Below are 27,347 nucleotides of genomic sequence, written 5' to 3'. Positions count from 1 at the left end.
GACTTTATTTCCCTTTGGCTCCAGAGTGAGGTATTTGAACTTGCCACATGGTACCTGCCGTGATGTTTAATTTTGCTTCAGACTGAAAGTTCACCAACTGTGAACTGAAATTTCTAAAACCACAAGACAAAATAAATATTTCTTTGAGATTCATAAGTGATTCATATATTAATTAAAAACAATGAACACAACCACCCTACTGATTATTTCCATGTCTCTGTCAAATACAAATAATCATGACTGACACTTTTGCTAAAGTGTCTTCAGAGTAAAAATATTTCATTTCTTCTTATTGGATAACTTATGTTTATTTGTACATGCCTATGATAAGTATCATTGAGAAAGGAATGCTTCACTTCATGATGTTCTAGAATTTAGGTTCTAAATTTATGAAGTTCTCAGAGTAGTCATGCTTCTTACACAGAATCTGGCTTCTAACTACAAAGAAGTATATGTTAGTAGGACAAAGAAAAGCTACTCCACAAAGACCCATTGGCATGGCAATATAATTGCTCAGATTCATTACATGGCTTACTGATATCAGGGGTACCAGGAAATAAACACCACCTTATAAGAGAGGACTGGTAGCGTCATATTAGAGAAAACCAAGTGGACTGGGAAGGATTTTGACCATCTATGAGAACATAGCCTTGCAGGTTTCTTCTCCCTTTGTGTTAGGTAGATGTCCTGATTTTCATAGTCTGAAGACAAATACATATATGTTCAAGATTCAAGATCTTCCTGAACACTTTTATATCTGCCTAGAATGCCTGCCTTCCCCATGCTTGTATAGATAAAACTGACTTTCACTGTTGATATTACCTATAGTGCTTCTCTCTGACAAACCAGTAAGAGAAAATTTCCTGATATCCTTCAACAAGCCTACATATAGAAACACAAATTCACCCTCCCCATTTCTTTCTTTCATTACATTTCCCCAAGCTTGGAAGTATGTGTTTCTCGTATTCCTGATTGAATCCCAACCCCTGTTTTTAGTACAACTGCAGATGTAAGTTTTAGTGGACCGCTGAGGCCAATGTGGCTCTGTTAGGGACAAAGTGACATGGTTCCTACTCCTAGTATAGGTTCCTGCTGTGAGCCTTCACAATTGTCAATGGCTGTTGTGAGCATAATGCTTGTTTTTGTAACAATGTACATATTTTCTGGATCCACTTGCAGTAGAGTACTCTTTCCTTCTAAGAAATGTCCTCCCTTTTAACGTTAATGACAGTATAATTCCAGAAGTTGAAGATATGGCTCTCTCTCAGCAAAGTGACTGGAAGCTTTAGAACAGTCCTTGAGGCTATGAGAAAGAAGTCTAAATAAATGATTTTGAAAACATAATTTCTCAACTGTGTAAAAAATAAGGATGCAATATGAATGATATGAGGGGCTTAATGAATCTAAATGGACAAAGGATCTGCACTGTAAGCCACCTTGTTAGAAAATTACTACAGAAAGAGATAAAGAGGTTTAGGATGATCCCACCAAGCTAAAATTTTGTTTAGGCTTACAAAGGCAGATGGATTCTTGACTTCAGGATTAGCTTAGAATATCATAAGGTTAGGCTCAGGCTTGGTGGAAGTGGTAATCTCAGGGAAGGGTCCCACTCAACTAGTTTAGGGTCTGTGCTAAACAAACACAGACAGACAGTAACAAATCTGCATCAAAAATTTTGTTATGTAGGTTGCTCACTTGAAGCCCTGTCTATCTATTGGAGGTGGTCTCTTCAGGTCCCATCTCATCACTGTTGGGTATCTCAGCTAAAGTCATTCCCATTGAGTCCTGGTGTTTCTGGAACTTTTTAAAGGTCCCACCCCATGCATATTTCCATTCGTTCTTCTGGCCCTCTGGGCTTCTCTCCTGCCTCTCTCCATACCTGATCCTGCACCCCCCTTTTCTTTCCCCTTCTCCTCTCCAATGCAGGTCACTCTCTCCTCAGTTTGGGCCTTTATGCTTGTTAAAATTACAGTTTGTGGGTTGTATCATTGGTATTCTGTATTTTTTGGCTAGTATCCCCTTATCACTGAGTACATACCATGTATGTCCTTTGGGTCTGGTATACCTCTCACTCCGGATGCTATTTTCTAGCTCTAATTGCGTGCAAAATTCATGATATCCTCATTCTTAATAGCTATATAGAATTCCACTGTGTAATGAGCCATATTTTCTGTATCCATTCTTCAGTTGAAGGACATCTGGGATGTTTCTGTCTTCTGACTATTACAAATAAGGCTGTTATGAACATAGTAGAGCACATGTCCTTGTGAAATGGTAGAGCATCATTTGGGTATATACAGGGACAAAAATGGAGCAGAGATTGAAGGAAAGACCATCCAGTGACCAGCACAACTTGGGATTCATCCCATGGATGGGCATTAAAACCTGACACCATTACTGATGTCATGTTGTGTATGCAGACAGGAGCCTAGCATGGTAGTCCTCTGAGAGGCTCTACCAGCAGGTAACTGAAATTTACAGTCAACCATTGAACTAAGATCCTGAGCCTCTATGGAAGAGTTAGGGAAAGGCTTAAAGGAACTGAAGGTGATGACAACCTAGTAGGAAGACCAACAGTATCAAATAACCCAGACCTCTTAGTAGCTACTGGAAACTAAGCCACAAAGTAAAGAGCATACATGGGCTTGTCAGTGCCCCAACCCCCAGCACATATGTAACAGAGGATTGCCTTGTGTGGCCTCAGTGGGATAGGATTTGCATAATCCTATAGAGATTTGATGCCCTAGGCAAGGGATATGTGGGGGAGTTAGGTAAGGGTAGGTGGGGAGCACTCTCTCAGAGGCAAACAGGAGGGGAAATGGGGTAAACAACTCCTGGAAGGGGCACTGGGATGGGGCCAATATTGGAGTATAAATAAATAAATAAATAAATAAATAAACAAAACAATAGAAAAAACAAAATCAGACAGATCTCTGAATTGCTTTGCAATGCTATGAAAAAAATTATATTCTTGCTGTCTCCTAAAAATCAAAGCTCTGGGGTCATGGGATGCTGATTCATAAGATAATCACAAGGAAAACTTGCAGTAAATGAATGGATTGATATGTAAAATAGCTATCCAGAGAACTTTTTAGTATAAAAAGAAAAAGAGAGCTGCTTGGAGAACTGACACACACACAAACAAGCAAGCAGGCCATGGAAAGAGACCTCTTAGAATAGCAAGCAGAACATGACAGAGATCTCTTAGAATAACAAGCAAGCAGAATATAGACAGAAAAATCTCCAGAGAGAAAGCAGAACATAGGGAGAAGTAGACTGGAAAGTTGTATCAAGTAGAACACAGGTTGTCATCTTGTATGCTCTATTCAACTTCAAGTTATTTGTTTTTGACACACCCATACACCTCATCTCAGAACCCCTTTCTAATCAGAAGCTGGTTTTTGGCAGTGGACAGTATAAACGTCTGAGCTCATCATGATTCTGTGTGTGGAGTAGTAAGTCTAATTCCTGATACATAATAGCTGCTTAGAAGATTACTGTCATATAAGTCAAGATTTGACATTGCTATTTTTATCCTTGAGCTCATTGATAAAGTCAATACACAAGGAATTCTCACTTGCTGGTTGTCATTAAGATGCACAAATCCCTTACCAGTTGTTTTGCTCTCATTAGTCTCTAAAGAATGCAGGCTGTACATATTAAAAAAAACCCTGGGAGAACAATTCTCAACTTCATATGAAACAACAAAAACCCAGAATAGCTAAAACAATCCTGAATGATAAAAGAACTTCTGGAGGAATCATCATGCCTGATTTTAAGCTGTACTATAAAGCAATAGCAATAACTGCATGGTATTGGTATAGAAACACACAGATTGATCAATGGAATCAAACTGAAAACTAAGAACTAAACCTACACACCAACAGATGCTTGATTTTTGACAAAAGTTAAAAACACACAATGGAAAAAATAAAACCTCTTCGAAGAATGTTTCTGGTCTGAGAGGCTGTGAGTATATTGAAGAGTGAAAATAGATTCATACTTACAACTCTGCACAAAACTCATGTCCAAGTGGATCAAAGACCTCAACATAAAATCAGATATACTGATTCTAATAGGAGAGAAAGTGTTGAATAGCCCTGAAAGCAGTGGTACAGGGGACAATTTCCTGAACAGAACCAATGACTTAGGCACTTAAAACAATTGATAAATGGGACCTTATGAAATTGAAACGTTTCTGTAAGCAAAGGACACAGTCCATAGTCCTCTAGAATGGGGGCTATATATCTAACAAGGGGCTGCCATCCAAAATAAAGAAGCCAGACATCATTAAATTAAATAACCCATATTTAAATTGTGACACAGATCTAAACTGAGAATTTTTAACACAGAAATCTCTAATGGCCAAGAGCACTTAAAGAATATGTTTAGTCATCAGTAAAACATAAATAAAAACAATCCCGAGATTTCATCTCACACCTATCACAATGGATAAGATCAAAAACTCAGGTGCTGGAACTTTCTGGAGAGGATGGGGAGCAAAAAGAACACACTTCAATTGTTGGTGGGAGTACAAAGTATACAGACACTTTGGAAATAAATTTTGCAGTTTCTCAGAGAATTGGGAATATTTCTACCTCAAGACTAAGATATAAACTCCTGGGAATAGACACCAAAATGCCCACTATACCACAGGGACACTTCCTCAAGTATGTTCATAGAAGCTTTATTCATATTAGCCCGAAACAGGAAAGATCTAGATGTCCCTCAACTGAAAAAATGAATAAAGAAAATGTGGTACATGTAAACAATAGAGGAGCACTCAGCTGTTAAAAACAAAGACATCATGAAACGTGCAGGCAAACAGATGAAACTAGAAAAACAACATCCCTAGTGAGGTAACATAAACACAGAAAGATGCATATGGTATGGACTCATTTATATTTGAACATTAGCCATTAAGCACCTGATAACCATACTACAATCCACAGACAAAAGAAGCTAGGTAATAAAGAGGGGCTATGAAAGGATGTATGAATATCACATACAAGGGAAAAGAAAATAGTCATCATAGGTTTCTGGAGAAACTGAACTGAGTGTGGGAGGGAACAAGGAGTCTCATGGGGATCGAGATCAGGAGTGTGGGGAGAGAGCAGGAGAAGGCTGGGAGTGAAAGTGGAAGTAAGGAGCATCTTTGGGACTAGCTGGAGACCTGAGATGGGGAGGGTACTAGAAATCTATGGGGTTGACCCTAGCTGAGAATCTTACCAAAGCCGGGTATAGAGACTGAAGTGGCCACGTCCTGCACCCAGACAAGACTTCTAGGGAGGGATGGGATATAAACCCACCCAACAAAAACTTTAATTCAAAATTTGGGAGCAGAGACTGAGGAAAAGGCCAACAAATGACTGGCTCAACATGAGACCCATCCCATGTGAGAGAGCCAACCTCTGACACTATCAATGATACTTTGCTATGCTTGCAGAAAGGTACCTAGCATAACTGTCTGCTGAGAGGCTTCGTCCAGCAGCAGACAGAAACAGAGCAGGGAGCCCTAAATATCAGGTAGAGCTGGCAAGTCTTGTGGAAGAGTGGGAGATTGAATTGAGCTATCTGGAAGAGTCAAGGACACCACAAGAAGACCCTCACAGTCAACTAACCTGAACCCATATGGGCTGACAGACTGAACACCAACCGAAAAGCTTGCAGAGGTTGGACTTGGAAACCCCACAAATTTGTAACTGACGTGCAACTTGATCACATATGGAGATATGTGTTCACTTACAATTGGAGCAGCGAGGTGGGGTGGGGTGTGGTGGGGCTATTTTTGACTCTATTGGTTGCCAATGGCTACCTTTCTCCTACCTCTATAGCCTGTTTGGGCCTCAGTGGGAGAGGAGGTGTTTATTCCTGTTGAGACTAAATGTCCGTAAGCAGGGTAGTGTCAGAGTGAGGCTTCTCCTTCTCCGAGGTAAGCAGGGTAGTATCAGAGTGAGGCTTCTCCTTCTCCGAGGAGAAGACGGGGGAATAAAGGGAGAGAGGGATTTCTAAGAGTGTGACTGGGAGGAGAAGAGGGAGGAGGACTGCAGACCCTTGGCTGTGTGACTATGATTAGAAGCAGAATCTCCCTGAAGCCTTCTAGCATTATGACAGAATCTTGTGACATATTTGTAGCCCAGTGAAAGATAAAAATTCTAAATTTAAAATTATGCTCTCTCTTGAATATGTATTAATTTCAAAAGTTTGAAAAAACTTAAGACAGATTATTAACATCAGGTCTATGTGCATAGTGATAACGACCTTGAATTGGTCCTTAGGCAGACCTTGTTTTGAATGTACTACTGTGTGATTTAGGAAATGTATCTGGGTATCTCTCACCCTTATAACTTTCCTTTTATATATTAGGGAGAAGAAACAATGTATGTTTTAATGAAATCTTCTTAAGATTGTGCTAGCTAACACTCATAAAATATTTAACACAAAGCTTACAGTCTTTATAATACTATAACTTTTTATAAACAGCGGGAAATAGATTTATACAGATTTAGCATAGGATTGACAACGCATGATGAAACTTGCTTACACCTTGGCATTTCTGATTGAACAATCTTTGCCAAGACAACTAGAAAATAATTCATTATTAGTGTATAAAAGAAATTAGAAATGACTTCTCTTAAATTCAGAAAAATTGACTTATTGGTTCTTTATGAAAATAAATAATTTGTTTTCTTTGGTTATTCTAGCTTCTAACTTTTAATTCACTTGTCTTTTGAATGCTGCATCGAATAACAAATTAAATGTTTGAAGAATTTCTTTTTATTTGTTGGGAATATAATGTGCTTTGCAAATAGCTAATATTTTGGGAAATTAAGCTGCTAGAGATGGTAAAGAAAACATTTAAAAAATTCTCCCTAGGTCTAGTGTTTGAACTGACCCCAAAGAAAAGCACTTTATGAGTATACCAAGAGCTTTATAAATACAAACATGTTAACCCAGCCCCATTTTAAAGATGACTAAGCTGAAGGTCAAAGCACATTCGATGCATAGTGATCTAGCAAACATTTGCATTCAAGTTTGTGATTGATTTTTCATGCACACCTTCTACTCTGAGTTTTCCCATCTCATTCTAGCTGAGAAAAGTCAGCGAATCCTCATAAAAAGATCACAACAGAGGAGTTAGTCATAGCTGTCATATTCCAAAACTCTAACATGGATTAGTATCCTGTCCACTTTATTTAAGAGAAACCACAAGTCATGCTTGTTGGTAACTAGGGTGGCACCCCTAAGCCTCTGCCAGTCTTGCCATTCTTCCAGAATAGATCTGGAAAGAAAACTTTGCAGCCAACTCTCCTGACATTCTGATCCACAACTGTGTCAATTGAGTAATTTATGGATACACTTTTCTCTGGACTGCAAGGAAGATACACAGTACTCTTAAAAATAATTCAATTTCTTCCAAGGAAACACATTTGTAGAAATTATTTTTAATGCTCTGAGTGAGCGGTGCTCGACCTCACCAAATATGTCATGCAATTATAGCAAAGATGAGACAGTGATAATTGGTGAGCATCAATCATTTCTCAGATCAATATTAGCCATGCAACATGCAATCATACCTAATCAACACCCTGTGATTAAAGAAAAGAACCTTTCTTGCCTTCTCACAGGGTCACAGTCCCTGGAAAGAATTGGCATGGAACCCTTGACATGGAACAGGAGTTGGAAACAAACATATAACCATTGACTTTACAACTAACCCGTTTGGATTGGATCCTATAAATACTAACTTTTATATCATGAATTCATTTGCAAAGTGATAATAATGAAGACTCGCTGAGCATCCTTTTAGCATTGTCAACTGAGCTAAGCATTTCATCTGTGCTCGCATTTGGCCATTATTATATATGAGATGTGTGGTCTAGTGTAACTTCTTCCCAATAACGAAATAGCCTCAGGGATAGGTGACTTACATGTAGGTAAAAGAGCCATGACCTCAATCCAGAATTCTTGGAATTCAGATTTAGTAATTTCCACGCTGGTCACGGAATCACCTGAAAATCTTTAATGTGTAGTTACTTATTTTTGTATTGTTAAATGGATAGCATTGAGGTTCACACTCACACAGCTGTTATTGTGGTGAGAACATGAGTAATGTGTTAAGTATTCTCCTTTATATTTGTATTTTTTTATCTACTACAGTCCTCTGGTTTAAGAGTAGATTCACTTGAAATGTTTTTCTCTGGCATAATCTCCTTCTCCTTATCAATTGTAGCTTTTCACACCTTTGTACTTTCTACTTCGCGAGATCCACTCCTCAAAAACCACATGAAATTGATCCTTCTGTTCCTAGCTTATTTCGCTTAAAAATGTCCCCGGTTCTATCCCTGATGCTCTAATGACACCATTTTATTGATTCTATTTAAATATATTCTATTGTGTTCCATTTATGCTGTCATTCATTCTTCTTTTGGTGGCCACTTAGTTTGCTTTTATATCTTGGCTATTGTGTGTATTTTATATCTTGCAATTAGTGTGGAAGGACAGATCTCTCTTAGAAGACTCATTTTCATTTTTATGGGTTTGCTAGACCATGGAATAATTTTATGTTTAAATTTCTGGGACACCCACAGATTGATTTTCATAATGGTTATTTCTGCAGAACTTCTAAAAGTTGACCAATGGTTGTGCTTCATCTGCTGCCAAGCCCAGGATCATAATTTCATTTAGCATTACCTCAATAAGATATAGAATATACACTGAGGAGTTAACAATAAAATGTAGCACAGTGCAGTTCCATAGTGAGTCTAGTCTCAGATAAGAAAGAACAAGACTATGTGATGTGGACAGAATAGCTTGGGAATTGGTTAAAGTTTCTGATGACCGTAGGTAAGCAGGAGAAACTGAATGACTCAGTCTCAGATAAGAGAAAGTGGTTAGCTCAGGAGGGAACAGGTCTATCTGTATTGGTCTCTTAGATCTTTCTGTTGGACCTCAGCTCTTTCCAGTGTTATCTTTCTCATGTCCTGTTGCCCCTTACATTGTCTTGTATGTCTTCTTTGTATGACTATGCTTTCGCTTTTTTCCTTTCTACTTTCTAGAATTGCGTAAGTTCAATTGTTATTTTCCAGATCAACAGCTTCCAGGGACTTTGCTCCACTTCTAAAATCAGACTGGATTTAAACTTCTGTTCTCTGGACTTTTTACCATTCCTGAGTATTTTCACCTTTTCTGTTATTTGTTCAGACTATTAAGATTACAACTATGAATCATAAAATTAGTGTTTCTCATAAAATCAGAAGCTCTAACATTGGCACATGTAAGGGTGTCCTCTGTGTGAAGAGCCCAATTCTGATATAGTCTGTTGATAATGAAAGATTTACTTCATATGCTTCTTAAACTGTGTCACTATAAGAAAATAAATATTTTCAAAAGATTGAATGCAATGAGCAATGAAATGTGGGTGACATCTTAATCTAATTGTCATGATAAATATGTTTTTTTCTCAAAAGCCAAAGTTATTGCTCTAAGTCTCTGAATACTCAGTATATGATTTCAGTAAATTTTTCTAATAAATTAATGAATTTTTAATTCTATTTCTGTAATAACTGTGGTCTTTTTATATGGGTTTCAACTTGAAAAAATTTTTCTTTTAATAATTTTCCACATATTTACTGTACATCTACATTGTCAAAGTAAAATTACATATACTAGAAAGTAACAATTAATAAATTGGGCAAAACAGTTCCTGGAACCTCTAGTAACAACTATCAGGAAAAGTAACAGTGTTAGGGTCTTTGTCATTTGTGTTTACTGTGTGCAACTTGATTTCTGCTTCCATGGTAACTATCTTTTCCTTTGTCCATGATACTCTGTTGTCCACAAATGGTGTGTTTATTGACCTATATATTCAGATATTCAAAATACAGTAAATGATTTTGAGACTGTTTCTGAGTTCTTGACCCAGTAGGACAAAACTTCTCAGGATACCTACTGAAATATACTATGGTAAACCTTCAGGAAACTCGGGTCATAGGAAGCAAATGATAAGATCCAAACACAGACAATAAAAGCAAAACCCCTGAAGAAACCTAGGAAGTCATATTAAAGATGCTGTATGAAAGGAAACGAAGCAGCTGAGTGGAGTAAGTATATCCTGAAGGAAGTTCTTAATGGAGTAAGAACATTTGAATGTGGCATGAGAGGCAATGGTGATTCTTCCTGTGCTTGTGTTGTGTTAGACGACATACCAGGTATCACTCTGAACACAAACAACTTGGTTATGGATATATGAAAATGACTGTGAGGAATTTGGAGAGAAATCATACAATTGTAAACTGTAGGAAAGACTTTATTTTTGCAAAACCTAGGTGAGAATGGCAACACAAGCAAGGACTAGACTAACAAACACAGTGGATGGAATTTTGGAAAATGTCTATCTTTTCTCATGTGTTTAGAATGCATCAAATGCTTTTTAGAAGCAAGAAATCCTATAAATTTAAAAACAGTGATGAAAAATTTCCTTTATCTTATTTAATTATAAAACAAAACTCACATCGTTGAGGGGCCCTGTAAAAACACAATGTGGTGAAGTGTTGAGAGGTCATAGATGCTTTAGAAAATGTGAAATAACTCATTTTGTAGAAAGTCCATATAAATGCAAAGCATGCTGTAAGGCCCTCAGATAATCTGATTCCTTTTATAGACATAAAATAACTCACACTGGAGGGAAACCTATGACTGTTTGAAACGTGATACAGTCTTCAGATTTTACATGTCTCTTCAATTCCTGAAAGAACTTTTACTGGAGAAAGCCCCCATGATGTGGTAATGTATATATTTAAAGACCTTCAGATGTTCCAGTTACCTTCATGAACATGAAAGAACTCATACTGGAAAGAAAACTGATTAAACGGAGGAATGTAGGGTACCTTCAATGTCCTTATTTCCTTTAAAGACATGAAAGACTTCACAATAAAGAAAACCATTTTTAAGGAATGACATAACCTGCCAGATGGCCCATTTCCTTTTAAAACATAGACGAGAAAGCTTGTCTCCATTCTGTAGGAAAGGGTTGTCAGTGTGTTTGAAAACATAAGAGAAAGTCATTCTAGGGGCAATCTCTATGAATGAACAGAATATGAGAATTTCTTCTCTAATATCCATTCTAATAAACATGGAAAATATTTTATAAATGTAACAATACACATGTGATTGAGATCCTAGCATTTTAGGAATCAAAGGAAATATTTTTATTTTAACAATTACCCTAAAACTCACTTGAGAATTCCTAATGAAATTAAATCCTATATTGTAAAGAATACCTGTGCAAGCTTTATGCAAGTTAATCCTCAAATGGTGTTCTAGATGCTTTATAACATTCAAATATCTGAAATCCATTGTTATAAAATTTACACTACAAAATTATATTCAGAATATGTGTGTCATTTGCTTGCTTAACAAGAGAAAATGAGTTTACAGTTGCTTTGAACTGTAAAACCCATACTGGGCTTAACAATTAGCTATGTTTTTTAATAAGATATAAATATCTGTTGATTTTTAAATCACATTGTATCTAGGAATAAAATTGAATGCATTTTCAATATGTCATAGGGATGCTCGTTATTTTATCCTCAACCTGCTTCTTTCTTTTGTTCCTTAATAATGAAGATCAAGCTCAGTTCTTTGCTCTTCCCAGGCTTTCTCCCACTGAGCAGAATCCCTATCCTCTATATAGGTTTAATTTATATATAGCCACCCAATTGTTCTATGATTAATGATCCATTGAAAATAACAGTCTTTATTTTTGCTGGGATTTTTCTATCATTATATGACAAGTTCTGTACATCCTTTTCCTGTTATATAGTATCTTGCATTTCTTTCCCACAAAATAATATTTCATTTTCATAATTGGCATATAAATGTGTTCTATTTTTATATCAGCGGATACGTATATCGAGTTTAAAATATGTTCTTATGTCAACTTTTATTTTCATCTGATCTTAGTTGACATTATTTCTGAAGGTTATTTAAATAGTTTTTAAAATTATAATATGAAACCTATAATAGCCTCTTTAATGTTCAAATGAGATCTTGAGGTGTCCTAGTTACTGAGTTCCATGTTTTTCAATCATGGTGGTTTTATATATGCATATACTGTGAAATTACATTTGCAAGACTAAATAAACCATTTCATTCAATATCACCATGTGTAAGAGATATTAAAGCAAACTGGGGACTTTAATTTTTTTGTCATTGTTTATCATTTGTTATTTTACCAGGAGGAGATACTGTTTCTCTTATTTAGAAATGTCCTATAATTAATAATATTAAAAATTAATAATATTTTCCTGTAATGACATTTTAAATGCATTTTCTTCATCCAATAGAAGGATCCTATGGTTTTGCAACTTTTTTACTTAGATATCTTTTATTGATTATGTAATTAACTTTTAGGTTGGAAAAAGAACATTTTTTGTCTCTGAGTTAAACGTTTCTTCACTGTGTAGTGCAAATCAATTTATAAATTAGCCTCTTCAGTTTTCTACTATTTAAAGTAGTTTAGAACCTATATTTAAGGAGAAAAATAATGTATTGTATAGGATTGTCTACTATAAATAATATGTGGGTTTATAAGTGTAATCTAAACATCTATGATGTATACTACATACAACTAGCTCATGTGTAAAAGTATATTTTTGATATTATAGTATACAAAATATAGCATTAGATAGCTACAATGTGGTAGCAAATTTTTAAAATTTATGTTATACATGCAACTTTCAAATTTCTTGTAAGCCCTAAGAATATCCTGTTACATTCTCTCATGTGGACCAAGGTTCATCTGTCATAGTATAATACTTTCCTCCTATAACCCATGATTGTTTGGTCTGTTTTCAAGTGAAATTCCTCTGAAGTCTTGTACCTCTTTACAGGAGTTATATAATCCTTATAGCAACTTATAGATTACAATGCCCTCTGGCCGTGGACTATCAGTATGAATAATAAAGAACGTTCTACCTACCAAAGGAAAAATAATATGTAAAGTAGTGAGGCAGGAATGGGGGCTATTTTTGTTTGTTCATTTAATTTGTTTTAGACTTCTAAGATATAACTAGACTGTTGGGGGGAGGGCGGCAATGGGGGGAGGGTGGGGAGGGGAACACCCATAAGGAAGGGGAAGGGGGAGGGGGATGTTTGCCCGGAAACCGGGAAAGGGAATAACACTCGAAATGTATATAAGAAATACTCAAGTTAATAAAAAAAGATATAATTGGCAAATTTTTAATATACTCTAGGGAATAATGAAATGATTTAAGACACATATGGACATGCAGAAAAACAATCAAAATAGCTTATTCATCACTTTCTATACATATTTATCATTGTATATATACATTATAAAGTGCTTGGCCATTTCAAATATGATATCTTAACCAGATTTCAAATAAAAAATAGTAGATATTAACTAGAGATACCACACTTCTGATAAGATCCCCAATATTCATATTATAGGAAGCTTGGTACTTATTGATCAAAATCTCATTTGATCAAACTTACACTCTATGTTTTTATTAATTCAATGATTTAAATTTAATTAAAATGACATTATGCCATGTCTTTTTGTGTCTTCATTCTGCTAATATTCTTATATTCTTGCTTCTGCAAATGGCAGGTGCATGTATATGTGTATGTACATAAACAAAGCTAGAGTAAACACATCAAAATCAAATACTGATACCTTTTCTTCACTGTGACCTTCCTTCTAAACTAATATTTTATGCAAATTATTTTGGCCTTATATTATAGAGGTTTCAGTCTCTGATTCTTTGACATAATTTTAGAACATCATGGTGGAAAGATCTGTAAACTTGACCACTTCCTTGTCACTAGGAAACAACAAGAAAGAGAAGGAGCTAAGTTCCTAGTTTATTCTGCAAAAGTGCACATCTATGAGCTTACTTCCTTTAGTGATCCCTCTCATCTTTTAAAGATGTACAGATTCCAATAGTGCTCTAAGCCAGCAGCCAGATCTTGAGTCTATAAACTTTGCGGCTATTTAGTATTTAATGTTAACATCCAGGAACCTCACTTCCCTTGAGAACTTCATGTAGTCTCAAAACTTTCCAGTCTCTTTCCAGACACTGTGTTTCATATGCAAACATTATGAAATGAATAGTATATTGTCTTGAGAGCATGGTGGCAAGATTTAAGATCTACTCTTTAAGAAAATTTCAACTGTGCAAGTAGTTATATTGCTATTATTATTACTTGCTATAGTAGTAATCAATTCTGGGGCTTTGTACAAGATAGGCAAGCACTCCTTCATACTGGTACATTTTTAGACTGATATAGTTTTGTTATACACAAATACTGTGCTATGGACTGGCTCTCCACAATTCATTCTGCCTGAACAACTGATACTTTCTATTCTCTAACAAGAGAAACAATTTCAGATCAAATGGTCCTGGAAGCAATGTTTAAAGGTGCAAGGTGAGTAATCAATTATATGATAGTAGGCAGAAATTATTTCATTACTCTAGGGAAGGAAGACACTCCTGTGAGAAAGAATAGCTACAAACCCTATTATGTAATACTTTCTCTAGATTTACAGCATAGAAGCTAGTGTGGTACCTGGACTCCAGCAGGGTTCAATGGTTCTTATGTCCTGCCACACTTATTCAAACTGGTATGTGATAACTGACATTATACCAGAAGTTACATGTGACTTCTCATAGATTATAAGAGATATTGGTAGAGTAGTCTGCTATCACCCAATGTCTTTTGTAATAAGCTGTGTCACAGAGTTGAGCAGATGCCTTTAGAGTTTCCATATGGAAATGGTCTAAGTACAGATCAGCACCAAATTTGCCATGTAGATGACTTCCTTATAAATGGTCATGCTGGCCCTATCAATTATTTGAATGACAGCATCCTCTGTGAACATGTCGAAAGTGAAGTTTATTAATAGATCAGTCTAACTAAGCTTCCCAAAACTCATGACTAACAGAAAATAGGAGAGATATTAAATATTAATTCATGCTTTACAGCCTCTAAACTTTGATATGATTTGCTGAACCAAACAGATGGCCATTCCAGGTGGCCAGGGAGCCCAAAACATAGTGTTCTATGAGAGGATGCTTTAGAATCAACTGGAGAAGAATATAAAGCACTATTTTGTAAGGATTTTTAATCCGAGTGGAGAATCTGAATTTATTCTGCCTTTGATAAAGTGGCAATGCAAGATTTGCGTATGATGGTGGTGTTAAACTGAGTAAAAGAGTTTTATGTAATGTGTAAATCCTGGTAAGACCAGGTTGTCATGTAGACAAATAAAATGGAGTAAGAACTAAGGCAGGAAGACACACTGGAACATACCTTGGTTGATAGAAGTGCAGTCTTGTAGTGCCATTAACATTTCGGTCTCTATTTTGTTAGAATAATATATTTTGTTCAATGGAATTTCATGAGTAGCACACAAAACTGTAGAAACTTTACAGCCTTTTATCCCATAGGCTGTAAGGGTTGCAGCTGATGGAAATGAGGACAACTATGGTCACGATTTTTAAAAAGTAGGCTTGTAGGTTGTAAAATGCAACGTTAGGATGTAGTAAATGGAATCACCATGAAGACGGAGAGAGAAATAAGGACGTGAAAGAAGCCACAAAGATTACAAAGCACTTGAGACCATCAAAAAGCAATTAAGAAAAATACTGTGTGAGTAACTGAGTCAGTCTGTTGAGGGTTTGTTTTTTTTTGTTGCTGTTGTTGTTATGTTGTTTTGGAAGATGAATTATAAGAATTACTGCTAAATCTGGAATGACAGTTTAGTTGTTAATATTAAAGGTGAAAAGCAAATCCTTACAGAGATACCTTCAAATCTCTCAAGCACAAATTATATATTCTAAGTTTTTATCATCTTCTAGTATGAGAAAATTATATATAAGTTCCACTACTTAACTCCTCAACTGCTAAGTTTACGCAATGACTTCTTTTGTGTGTTTGAGGCTACTGCACACACTGACCTATCCATGATTCCTAGATTTATCCTTCTATGTACTTGTGGTTAGTGGGAATCTCAATCAGTCCCAAACCAGATGTTGAGTGCCAGTTGCATATTGGAAGAAGGATGAGCTCTAGCATTTAACAATGGCTGGGACTCTGAGGCAACAGGGATCTTGTAAGACTCTCCTGAAAGTGTTTTAAATTCCTACTTTGCCTTTGCTGATTCCTACTTAAACAGGTGAAGGTGAGATAAGTTTATGATTGTTTCTACATGCAATTAAGGCTACTGTTAAAAAATAAATACAATTTGAATCATAGAGCCATTGCCATAAGATCTTTGTAGTTATCTACATAAATTCCAGAGAGGGAATATGGATAATGCTTGAAGATTAATACAGCAATAAAACTAATAACAAATGTAAAAGAAAGTCTTACAAATTCAAAGCACCAAGGCTATTGTAAATTCATTGCCCCACACCTATTGTTCACAGATGTTCTAGCAAAAAGCCAAGAGAGTTCCAACTTCTTTATCTGTGAATAGCCATTTACTTATAGAAAGATAAGTTGTTCATGCAAGTGAACTAACCAACCAATGGAGAGGGCAAGGAAGCTTACCCCTTCTCACCATCTCTACACCTCCAGGATTTACACATACGTCTTATTTTGAATAACATTATCCATGAAAGGTGCAAGCACTTAGAAGGTTTCTAGATAATACTACTTAACACTATAGATATGTTTGTTTGCTTTGTGTTCTCATTAGTGTGTAAAACTTGTCTTCTTTCCCAATAGAGAGCCACTGGAGAAGAGAGATGCTCTTTATGAACCTTGACAAAGCCTGGTGTAGTTTCTGTCAAACAGAAAGTATCTTGATAGATGTTGACTTAAATTTAAACTTGGTGTTTGGCAAAGGAGGCTTTTTGAAAAGAGTGCAGCTACTGCCCGCAACCATTTTGATGATTTTTTTTTGTTGTTGTTTTACAGTTTTTGAAATATTGCTATAGTTCTCAATTAATTGCCAATTTTCCAAGGAATATTAAAGCAACATGATTGGTCATTCATTAACTCATTCATTACAATGATTTAGTTGGCTGTGACAGATTGTTCTCCCAACTAAATAATGTGAGAGTGGTCTTACCCATCCAAGCTTACAATAAGTTATCAAACTTTCTCTAACAACCAGAATTGGGTTCACTATCAGCACTATATATCATATGCCTCCTGAGAGGAAGATACGTGTCTCAATGGGTAAAGTGGTTGCCTTACAAATGTGAGGCCCTGCATTTGGATTCGAAGGACTCAAAAGCAATGCGATGTTGTAGTACATGTTTATAATCTTAAGTGTTCCTACAGAAAGGTGAAAAGTAGACAAAGGAACAAGAAGCTTTTTGTCCCCCTAATCTGGTATATTCAGTAGAAAAAACAAACAAGAAACTACCTCAGAGGAATGAAAGATAAATACACAGATACCTGAATGTGATACCTCTCCATATATAGTGACACATGTATGCCTGGACTCTCCCACACAAATATGTGCACACATATATACAAATATATATCACACATGCACATAAAGATAAATTGTTAATATATACCTCCCTTTAACAGTCTTCTATCCTACTGATTAATAGTTTGTGGAACAGAGTAAGTAGTTTTCAGAAACTCTGAAACTCTGTAACTCTGACACTATACTTTTACTTGGAAGGAATAACACACACAAACACACACACACACACACACACACACACGTATATTTGTGCAGATGAATTAAGCAACCAACGGAGGAGATGAAGCAGACTCTACCTCCTTTGCATTTCTACAGCTCTAGGATTTTCCCACAATTGGTATTTTGATGGGATTGTCCATGTAAGAAATATATATATATATATATATATATATATATATATATATATATAATTTCTGATTATGCCAGTTACATTAGGAATATAGCAAAGACCCTCAACATATATGGCTTTTATTTTCTCTACCTACTACTTGGAAAGTCAATAAATATAATTAACAGCAATGCACTTGGCTTGGCCTACAATACAATTTTATATACAAGTCATAAGTATAGTAATTAGCTATTAAACAATTTTACAACCACCTGATCCTTACTTACTCTACAAAAAAACCTTATTAGGTCCTAGCCTATAAGTGTGAGGGCCTAGTATCTCAGTTAGAGAGTTGATAAGGTTTTGCCAGATTGCTTATAAAATTAGTGGTTGATGAAATGTTAAAGAATACCTCTGGATCCTCAGAAAATTGGACATTGAACTGCCTGAGGATCCAGCTATATCTCTCTTGGGCATATACCCAAAAGATGCCCCAACATATAAAAAAGACACGTGCTCCACTATGTTCATTGCAGCCTTATTTATAATAGCCAGAAGCTGGAAAGAACCCAGATGCCCTTCAACAGAGGAATGGATACAGAAAATGTGGTACATCTACACAATGGAATATTACTCAGCTATCAAAAACAACGACTTTATGAAATTCGTAGGCAAATGGTTGGAACTGGAAAACATCATCCTGAGTGAGCTAACCCAATCACAGAAAGACATACATGGTATGCACTCATTGATAAGTGGCTATTAGCCCAAATGCTTGAATTACCCTAGATGCCTAGAACAAATGAAACTCAAGACGGGTGATCAAAACATGAATGCTTCACTCCTTCTTTAAAAGGGGAACAAGAATACCCTTGGCAGGGAAGAGAGAGGCAAAGATTAAAACAGAGACTGAAAGAACACCCATTCAGAGCCTGCCCCACATGTGGCCCATACATATACAGCCACCCAATTAGACAAGATGGATGAAGCAAAGAAGTGCAGACCGACAGGACCCTGATGTAGATCGCTCCTGAGAGACACAGCCAGAATACAGCAAATACAGAGGCGAATACCAGCAGCATACCACTGAACTGAGAATAGAATCCCCGTTGAAGGAATCAGAGAAAGAACTGGAAGAGCTTGAAGGGTCTCGAGACCCCATATGTACAACAATGCCAAGCAACCAGAGCTTCCAGGGACTAAGCCACTAACTAAAGACTATACATGGACTGACCCTGGACTCTGACCTCATAGGTAGCAATGAATATCCTAGTAAGAGCACCAGTGGAAGGGGAAGCCCTGGGTCCTGCTAAGACTGAACCCCCAGTGAACTAGACTGGTGGGGGGAGGGCGGCAATGGGGGGAGGGTTGGCAGGGGAACACCCATAAGGAAGGGGAGGGGGGAGGGGGATGTTTGCCCGGATACCGGGAAAGGGAATAACACTCGAAATGTATATAAGAAATACTCAAGTTAATAAAAAAAAAAGAATACCTCTGTAAGTCCATTTGTTTTAACATCTTGAAGAAAATTGTGATATAATATAAATGTTAATAGCGGTCATCACTTTTTTGAAAATCTCCAATGTGCCAAGTGCTGTGCTAAGCATTTTATTTCAAACAGAAAAAGGATGCTTAGAAATGTATACTGGGGTAAAAAATATCTGTATATATTTGATCAATTTTTATTGTTACTGTTTTAAAAGGCAATGTAACTAAGGAAATAGACATCTTTAATGGAAATACAAAAATCAGCATGCCTGCAACAATTCATGGTAGGTACTGTTACCACCTGCTTGAGCCCAGAATTGAGCTTACCCTTTCCACTGTGCATTCTTAGAAACTGATAGCATGGCTGCCTCTCTTCCACAGTCCTCTGGATCTGTCCAAGGACTCTGACTTTTATTTTATTTTTTTAAATTGCCTCTTCGATGTAGCAGCCATCAGATTCTCCAGTCAATTAACCTCTTGTCTCCATGGTCTACCAAGTTACGTACCCCAGTCTGAGCAAAGTGTCTTCCTTTACTGGCATGACCTAATATATGATCCCTGGCCTTTGCCTTCTCTCAGGGAATTCTGAGGCCTGTATCTTTCATATATTATCTCCCCTGGCCCTTTGGACATCACAGACAGAGAAAAGTTCCGTCAGGCATAAATTCCTGGTGTTTCCTCTCATGATCTTCTATTCACCTCATTAGCCACTTGGTACCCTTTGTCTGGAAGACAGGCTTCCTGCTATAGCAATTTAAGCAGTCACTTTAATTGGAAGATAAGGAAAGACCTAGTGCCCAAACCATCATTTGAAAATAGACTGAGCAAGAGTTCATTTTAAGACTTACTCCTACACTTTCAGTATCTCCATAGTTTAGATAGTTTCCAAATTTGAGAAGTTCTTATTTTTTAAACCACAGGTTCTTTCTCAGTTTATCTCAGTGCAAATATTACATTCACCGAAATGCGTTTTAAACAGTCCTCACGAATGAGGCCATTCCTGTCTCCTGACACTACTACATTGTGGGGGTATATTGATTGTTGGCCTTGTGTTCTCATCCATTTGTCTTTCTTACCCTTTTTGTGTGACCCGCTCATTCCTCACTCTAAATGGGATGTGGCAGACAAAATGTAAGGTTAGCAATAAGGCAGTTTTACTTGTGTATCCATACCTTTTCTTATTCTGTGCTTTTGAGTGTGGGAAGAACACATGACTTTTCCTAACTACCAAGTAATGACACAGATGGTGGTCTGGGTTGACAAAGAGAATGGCATTGTATTGTGTCTGTTAATTATGTAAATCCACACTGGTTACCACCATGCTCCTCTGCTGACTTTGCAGGTACTAGAAAGTAAGCAAACTACCTGAAAAGATTAGGAAGTCTGAAGAAACAACATTTGTGGTCTAAATGAGTAACAACTATTTGGATTAAAAACTACAAGGAATCAATGTGGTCACAATGTGTGTGTGCTTGAAAATGTGTCCAGATAAGAACTGAGCCTTAGATTTACAGAGAAACAGCTAAGCCTTGTCCAGATATCTGGCCCTCAAAATTCAATAGGTCTTTATTATGCTTCTTTTAATTCATTATGCATTTTCTGTTCATTATTATATCTTTAAATCTGCAATAGCAGTCCCCTTAGTATCGTTCTATTATTCTCAGTGAGGACTTCCTTGTCTATCTGGGATCTTTTCAGCATGCATGTAAATTTCAGAATGATGTTGTTCTGTTACTGCAAAGAATGCTTTGAAGGGTTGTATCGAAATTACATGGAATCTGTAAATTCTATTTGGCATGATGGGCATTTTCATACTTTTAGTTGTATTTATTAGTAAATATGGGATATTTTTCTTTCTTTTTATTAATTTTTTTATTTATTTACATTTCAAATGTCCCTTTTCCTGATCTTTCCCTTCACAAGCCCCCCCACCCTATTCTCTCTCCCCATTGTCTCTAAGAGGGCGCTTCCCCCCTCAAACACACACACTCCAGTCTCACCCTTCTTTCATCCCCCTCCCTGGGTCAACAAGCCTCCACTGGACAAAAACTTCCCCTACCACTAATGTTGCATAAGGCAGTCCTCTGCTATATATGTAGTGAGAGCCATGGATACTTTGATGTATACTATTTGGTTGGTGGTTTAGTCCCTGTGAGCTCTGAGGAGTCTGGTTAGTCCATATTGTTGCTCTTCCTGTGTGCTTCTCAATCTCTTTCTTCAGAGATTTGATGTTTTCATCACTGTAGAGCATTTTCACATTCTCAGTTAGATATATTTTGTTCTTTTCCAGTCTATGTCAATGGGTGTGTGACCATAATTTCTTTCTCAGTTAATTTTGTATAGAGAAAGGCTATATTATGTTTGTAAGTTGATTATTCTGCAACTTTGATTAAATTATTGGTTTTTTTCTTACATTTTTTCTAGTGGAAATTTTGAACTCTCTTATGAATAATACCATAACATCTATTTTTTAAAAGTATAGATAGTTTGACTACATTTGTTCATATGTATACCCATTTAATTTCATTTTGTTACTTATCACCTTAGTTAGTACTATATTAAATGAAGAAGACGTAGTTGACATTCCTGTCTCATTCCAAATTTAATGAGATTGCTCCACTCTTTTTTCATTTAGGATATTTGATGTGAGTCTGACACATATATCATTATCATTATCCTACTTTTCTCAGGACTTTTATAGTGACAGCATGTTAACATTTGTCAAAGGTTTCTGCTGCCCATGTTACAATGCTCATGTGTTTTGACATTATGAAAAATTTTATAATCTATTAATTTTTTTTAACTTATGTGTATTGAGCCATCCATGACTTTCTAAGATAAAGCCAAATTGACCTTGATGGATGACCTTACACATACCTATATTCTGTATATTAGTATTTTATTGAGGATTTTTCCATCTCTTGGCATCTATGTTTATCTATATGAGGATATTAGTCTGCAGATTTTTCTAGTGTCTTTACCTGATTTTGGTGGGAGAGCAACAGTGGCTTTTGCTGAATGGATTTGGGAGTTTTCTGCTCTTTAATTTTTTTTAAATAATTTAAGAAGTATTAGGTGTAGATTATTTTTACACTCTAGTAATGTCCTCTCTAAATTTTGTGTAAAAATTTTTTTAGTTGAAATGCTTTTTATTGCTGTTTCAATATGTATTTTGATTTTAATATTTATTGTTATGTTTGGTGTAGGTTGAATATTTCTGTTTAGCTTGGTGATTTTATTCATCACTTTTAGATTTACAGTAGAATTGAGTGTAGGTTTTAAAGGTATTTGCATATAATATTCTGAGTTTTTGAAGTTTATTATATTGTTTCCTTGTTCATTCCTGATTAGTTCATGTCTTTCTTCCTTTTGAGTAGTTGAATTTGTCACTCTTGTTTATCTTAAAGAAACTTTGATTCTTTGTATTGCTTTCTTTCTTTATATTTGTGGTGGGACTGTTTACAATTTTGGGATTTGGGTTTGGTTTCTTCCTGCATTTCCAAATTCTTTAGTTGTACTCAGTCATTTCCTTGTACTATCTTTGATTTGATTTGATTATTTGACATAAGCATGTAGGACATAAATTTTCCAATCAGAACTACTTTTTATATGTCCTTGTGGTTTTGCTGTGTTTCTATTTTTATGTGGATGAGGAATAATTTTATTTTTTTCTTAATTTTTTTGACTTAATCATTTCCCATAGTAAGCTGGTAATTATCGTATGTTTATGTACTAACTGCAGGGTTGTTTGCTGCCAATTTAAAGTGTTGTTGCATAATGGTAGGTAGAACACATGGAATTATTTTATATTTTCTGAAATTGTTAAAGTTTGTTTTGTGTTACAAAATGTGTTCTATTGTAAAGAAGTTTCCATGTGTTGCTGGTAAAATTTCACTTAATTCATTTAGATGAATATCATTTGAAACTATTTTTTCCTGAGGTGTATGTGTGTATGTGTGTGTGTGTGTGTGTGTGTGTGTGTGTGTGTGTGAGAGAGAGAGAGAGAGAGAGAGAGAGAGAGAGAGAGAGAGAGAGAGAGAAATTTTTATGGAGCACATTTAAAGGCATCCCTACTTAATTTTCCTAGCTTCTAAGTTGGGCCCTCCATGAGCAGTCCAGTTCGGAATCCCAGGTGCTGCAGGTCAGGGTCCAGAAAGACGTCTGTGTTTGGTTACTGCTCATCTGTAAGGTTTACTTCCTCTACCAGGACAAGCTGGTTGGTTACATCACAAACTACAGCCAGTGTTTCTGACAAGACAGCACTAACCAGCATGGGCTCTCAGGCAAGCCTGGAGGAGTTGTGTCCTTTGCTGAAAATCCTAGTGTATGGGATGTTGTTTACAAACTAAGCATAGGAAAAGAAGAATTAAAAACATACCTGAACTTTAGACAGAAAGGAAGTTACAGAATTATGACAGTCATTTGTTTATTAAACATTTTATGTATTTACATTTCAAATGTTATATCCCCATTTCCAGTTCACACCTCTCCAATCCCCCTCCATCTGCTTCTATGGGCATGATCCTCCTCCCACCCACAAACTCTCACTTCAAGCCCCTGGCATTCACCTACACTGGGGAAAAAAACCTTCACCAAGGGCTTCTCCTATTGATTCCAGACAATGTCATTCTCTGCTTATATGCATCTGGAGCCATGAGTCCCCCCCAGGTGTATTCTTTGGTTGTTTTAGTCCCTAGGAATTCTGGAGGTTAGTGATAGTGTTGTTCTTCCCATGGGGTTGCAAATCCCTTCAGCTCCTTCAATCCTTTCTCTAACTTTTCCATTGGCATCCCTGGGCTAAGTCTCATGGTTAGCTGCAAGCATTCTCATCTGTATCAGTAAGGCTCTGGCAGAACCTCACAGGAGACTCACATATCAGGCTCCTGTCAACAAGCACTTCTTGGCATCAGCAATAGTGACTGTTTTTGGTGGCTGCCTATGGGACGGATCCCCACGTAGAGCAGTCTCTGGTTGGCCTTTTCTTCAGTCTCTACTCCACTCTTTTTGTCCCTGTACTTCGTTTAGACAGGAGTAAATCTGGATTAAAATTTTAAGAAGCGTGGGTGGTTCCATCCCCAACCAGGAGGCCTTGCCTGACCTGTGGGTATGGTTTCTACAGTTTTTTTCCTCCACTTTCTTGGGCATTTCAGCTAATCTTATCCTTTTTGGGTCCTGACAGACCCTTGCTTTCCTGATATCTGGAAAATCTCATCCCTGTTGGGTCCTGAGAGTCCCTTGCTTTCCCGACATCTGTGACTTGCTGGTGGCTACCCCAGTTTCCCAGTCCCCATTGCTACACAGCTCTGTTCAAATTCTTGACCTGTACAACATCCCTGTCTCCTTTCATACCGGTTTCTGTAGATCCTTTTTCTCCTCCCCGTCCTATCTTCCTCCCAAGTCACTCACACCCTCTATTTTCCAGGAGTATTTTGTTCCTCCTTTTTAGAAGGACTGAAGCATCCACATTTTGGTCTTTCTTCGTGAGAATCATATTGTCTATGAATTGTACCTTCGGTATTCTGAGTTTTTAGGCTAATCTCCATTCATCATGCATACCATGTGTGTTCTTTTGAGACTGGGTTACCTCACTCAAGATATTTTCTATTTCCATCCATTTGCATAAGAATTTCAGGAAGTCATTGTTTTAATATTTGAGTAGTACTCCATTGTGCAAATTTGTGTACTCATTCTTCTGTTGAAGGACATCTGGGTTCTTTCCAGCTTCTGGCTATTATAAATAATGCTGCAATGAACATAGTGGAACATGTCTCCTTGTTATATGATGGACAATCTTTTGAGTGTATGCCCAGGAGTGGTATATCTGGGGCCACAAGTGGTATTATGGCCAATTTTCTGAAGAACTGCCAGATTGATTGCCACAGTACTTGTACCAGCTTGCAATCCCATCAACAAAGAAGCAGTGTTTCTCTTACTCTAAATCCTTGCCAGAATCTGCTGATCAAATCTGAGTTTTTGATCTTAGCCATTCTGACTAGTGTGAGGTGGAATCTCAGAATTGTTTTGATTTGCATTTCCCAGACCTCAAGCTATATTACAGAGCAACCCTGATTTAAACAAAAAACAAAAAACAAAAAAACTGCATGATATTGGTACAGAGACAGGCAGGCCGATCAATGAAATAGAACTAAAGATCCAGAAATGAACCCACACACCTATGGTCACTTGATCTTTGACAAAGGGACTAAAACCATCCACTGGAAAAAAGACAGCATTTTCAACAAATGGTGTGGTTCAACAGGTGGTCACCATGGAAAAGAATGCAAATCAATCCATTCTTATCTCTTTGTACAAAGCTCAAATCCATGTGGATCAAGGGCCTGCACATAAATCCAGATACACTGAAACTAATAGAAGAAAAAGCCAGGGAGAGCTTGGAATACATAGGTATAAGGGAAAATTTCCTGAATTTCCAATGGCTTACACTCTAAAATCAAGAATTGACAAATGAGACCTCATAAAATTGCAAAGCTTCTGTAAGGCAGAGGATGTTGTCAATGGGACAAAAGAGCAACCAACAGATTGGGAAAAATCTTTACCAATCCTACATCTGATAGAGGGCTACTATCTAATATATACAAAGAACTCAAGAAGTTAAACTCCAGAGGACCAAATAACCCTACTAAAAAAATGTGGTACAGAGCTAAAGAAAGAATTCTCAACTGAGGAATGTTGAATAGCCTGGAAACACCAAAAGAAATGTTCAACATTCCTAGACAGTCATTTTTTATGTGAATGATTCCACACCAAATCCATTCTGTGTTTTTCTATATGCGGGAATGTGTGGCAATCCTAATTATCTTCCACCTGCACCTCTAGAAGACACTGCTTAACAAATTTTTAATGCAGCTGGTCCAAGTGGAGGAAATACAGAATACCTTTTTTTAAAGTAGATTCTATTAAGAAACTTGTGCCAGAGATGCAGAGGAACATCTCTTCTCCTTGGAAAATTTAGTAAAGGAACGCTTAAAGGGAAAATAGAGACTGAGTGGCACACAGTTACCAACTCCTCCCAACAGGCAGACTTATCTTGGGAGAATAGCATCAGTACAAAGCAGTAGCAGTATGTTTTAGACATTCTTACTTGAAAAACTTCCTATTTAATATTATAATTGGAATATCATCTAAATTTACAATTTATTTGCAAGTGACCTAAAACATATTGTGAAGATTTGCATGAGGGGAAAGAAAGAATTCAAGCTGTACAAGTGACTTCCTAATTATATGAATTTGAACATTTGTTCATTAGAGATACAGGTCTCAATTATCTTCCTGTTTCTATTAGAGTAACCATGTGTTATTGTATATAAGTTTAAAATAATGCTATTAGAAATATACAATAATAGGTAAGGTTCCCGCACTGTTGTCAATTTCCTTGTTCATTGGGATTAAATGGAACTCGAGTTTAGTTCAAAATAAATTGTTATTTTTAAAATATAAATTGTTCCTTGGAATTATAATGTGCTATGCTGTTTTCTCCTTTAGGGTAAAAAGATATTTTATTACAATATATATAGCTATATAAATCAATCTACAAGTGATGACGTTTACTTTGTATTTATCTCATGATGAAACTAAAAAAAGGCAGGTAGGTTTTGTAATAATTACAAATGGTGGAAACATAATAAAAATTGTATTTAAAACAAAAACAAAAACAAAAAAGCAGGACGTTCAGAGTGTTCCCAAGTGTTTAAAGGACTTAGAAGTACTTCTCTTTTGCACATTCTTTTTGATGATATGATCTTCTCAGCCATCAATTATATCTTCCCATTCACAGACCTACCTTACTCCCTTTTCTCATCTTCATGCTGAAGCTACAATGAACTTTTAATACAATTCAGATATACCCTATTCCTGTCTCCGATACTTACAGAATAAACACAATTTATAGTGTTGTATCCAAAGGTGACCTTTGAATTTTCTCCCAATGCCTCCTCCTTGAGGATTCATTGTACCTGAGATCAAATTACACTTGATTTCCAAGTCATTCTAAATTCTATGCACTGTTGGTGGTTGAAGGAATTCTCTCTCTCTCTCTCTCTC

General features: G+C 36.5%; 1 pseudogene; it reads left to right on the top strand.

Annotated features, from left to right (window-relative positions):
• The first annotated feature begins 14,903 nt into the window (after window positions 1-14,903).
• On the top strand, window positions 14,904-26,285 carry Chac2-ps4 (ChaC glutathione specific gamma-glutamylcyclotransferase 2, pseudogene 4; annotated as a pseudogene).
• The last annotated feature ends 1,062 nt before the right edge of the window (window positions 26,286-27,347 follow it).

This window comes from Rattus norvegicus, chromosome 5 (assembly GCF_021556685.1).
Source record: "Rattus norvegicus strain SHRSP/BbbUtx chromosome 5, alternate assembly SHRSP_T2T, whole genome shotgun sequence".
In the NCBI taxonomy this organism is placed as follows: Eukaryota; Metazoa; Chordata; class Mammalia; order Rodentia; family Muridae; genus Rattus; species Rattus norvegicus.
Note: the sequence above shows the minus strand (reverse complement) of the source record. Positions and strands in the feature narration are given on the sequence as shown.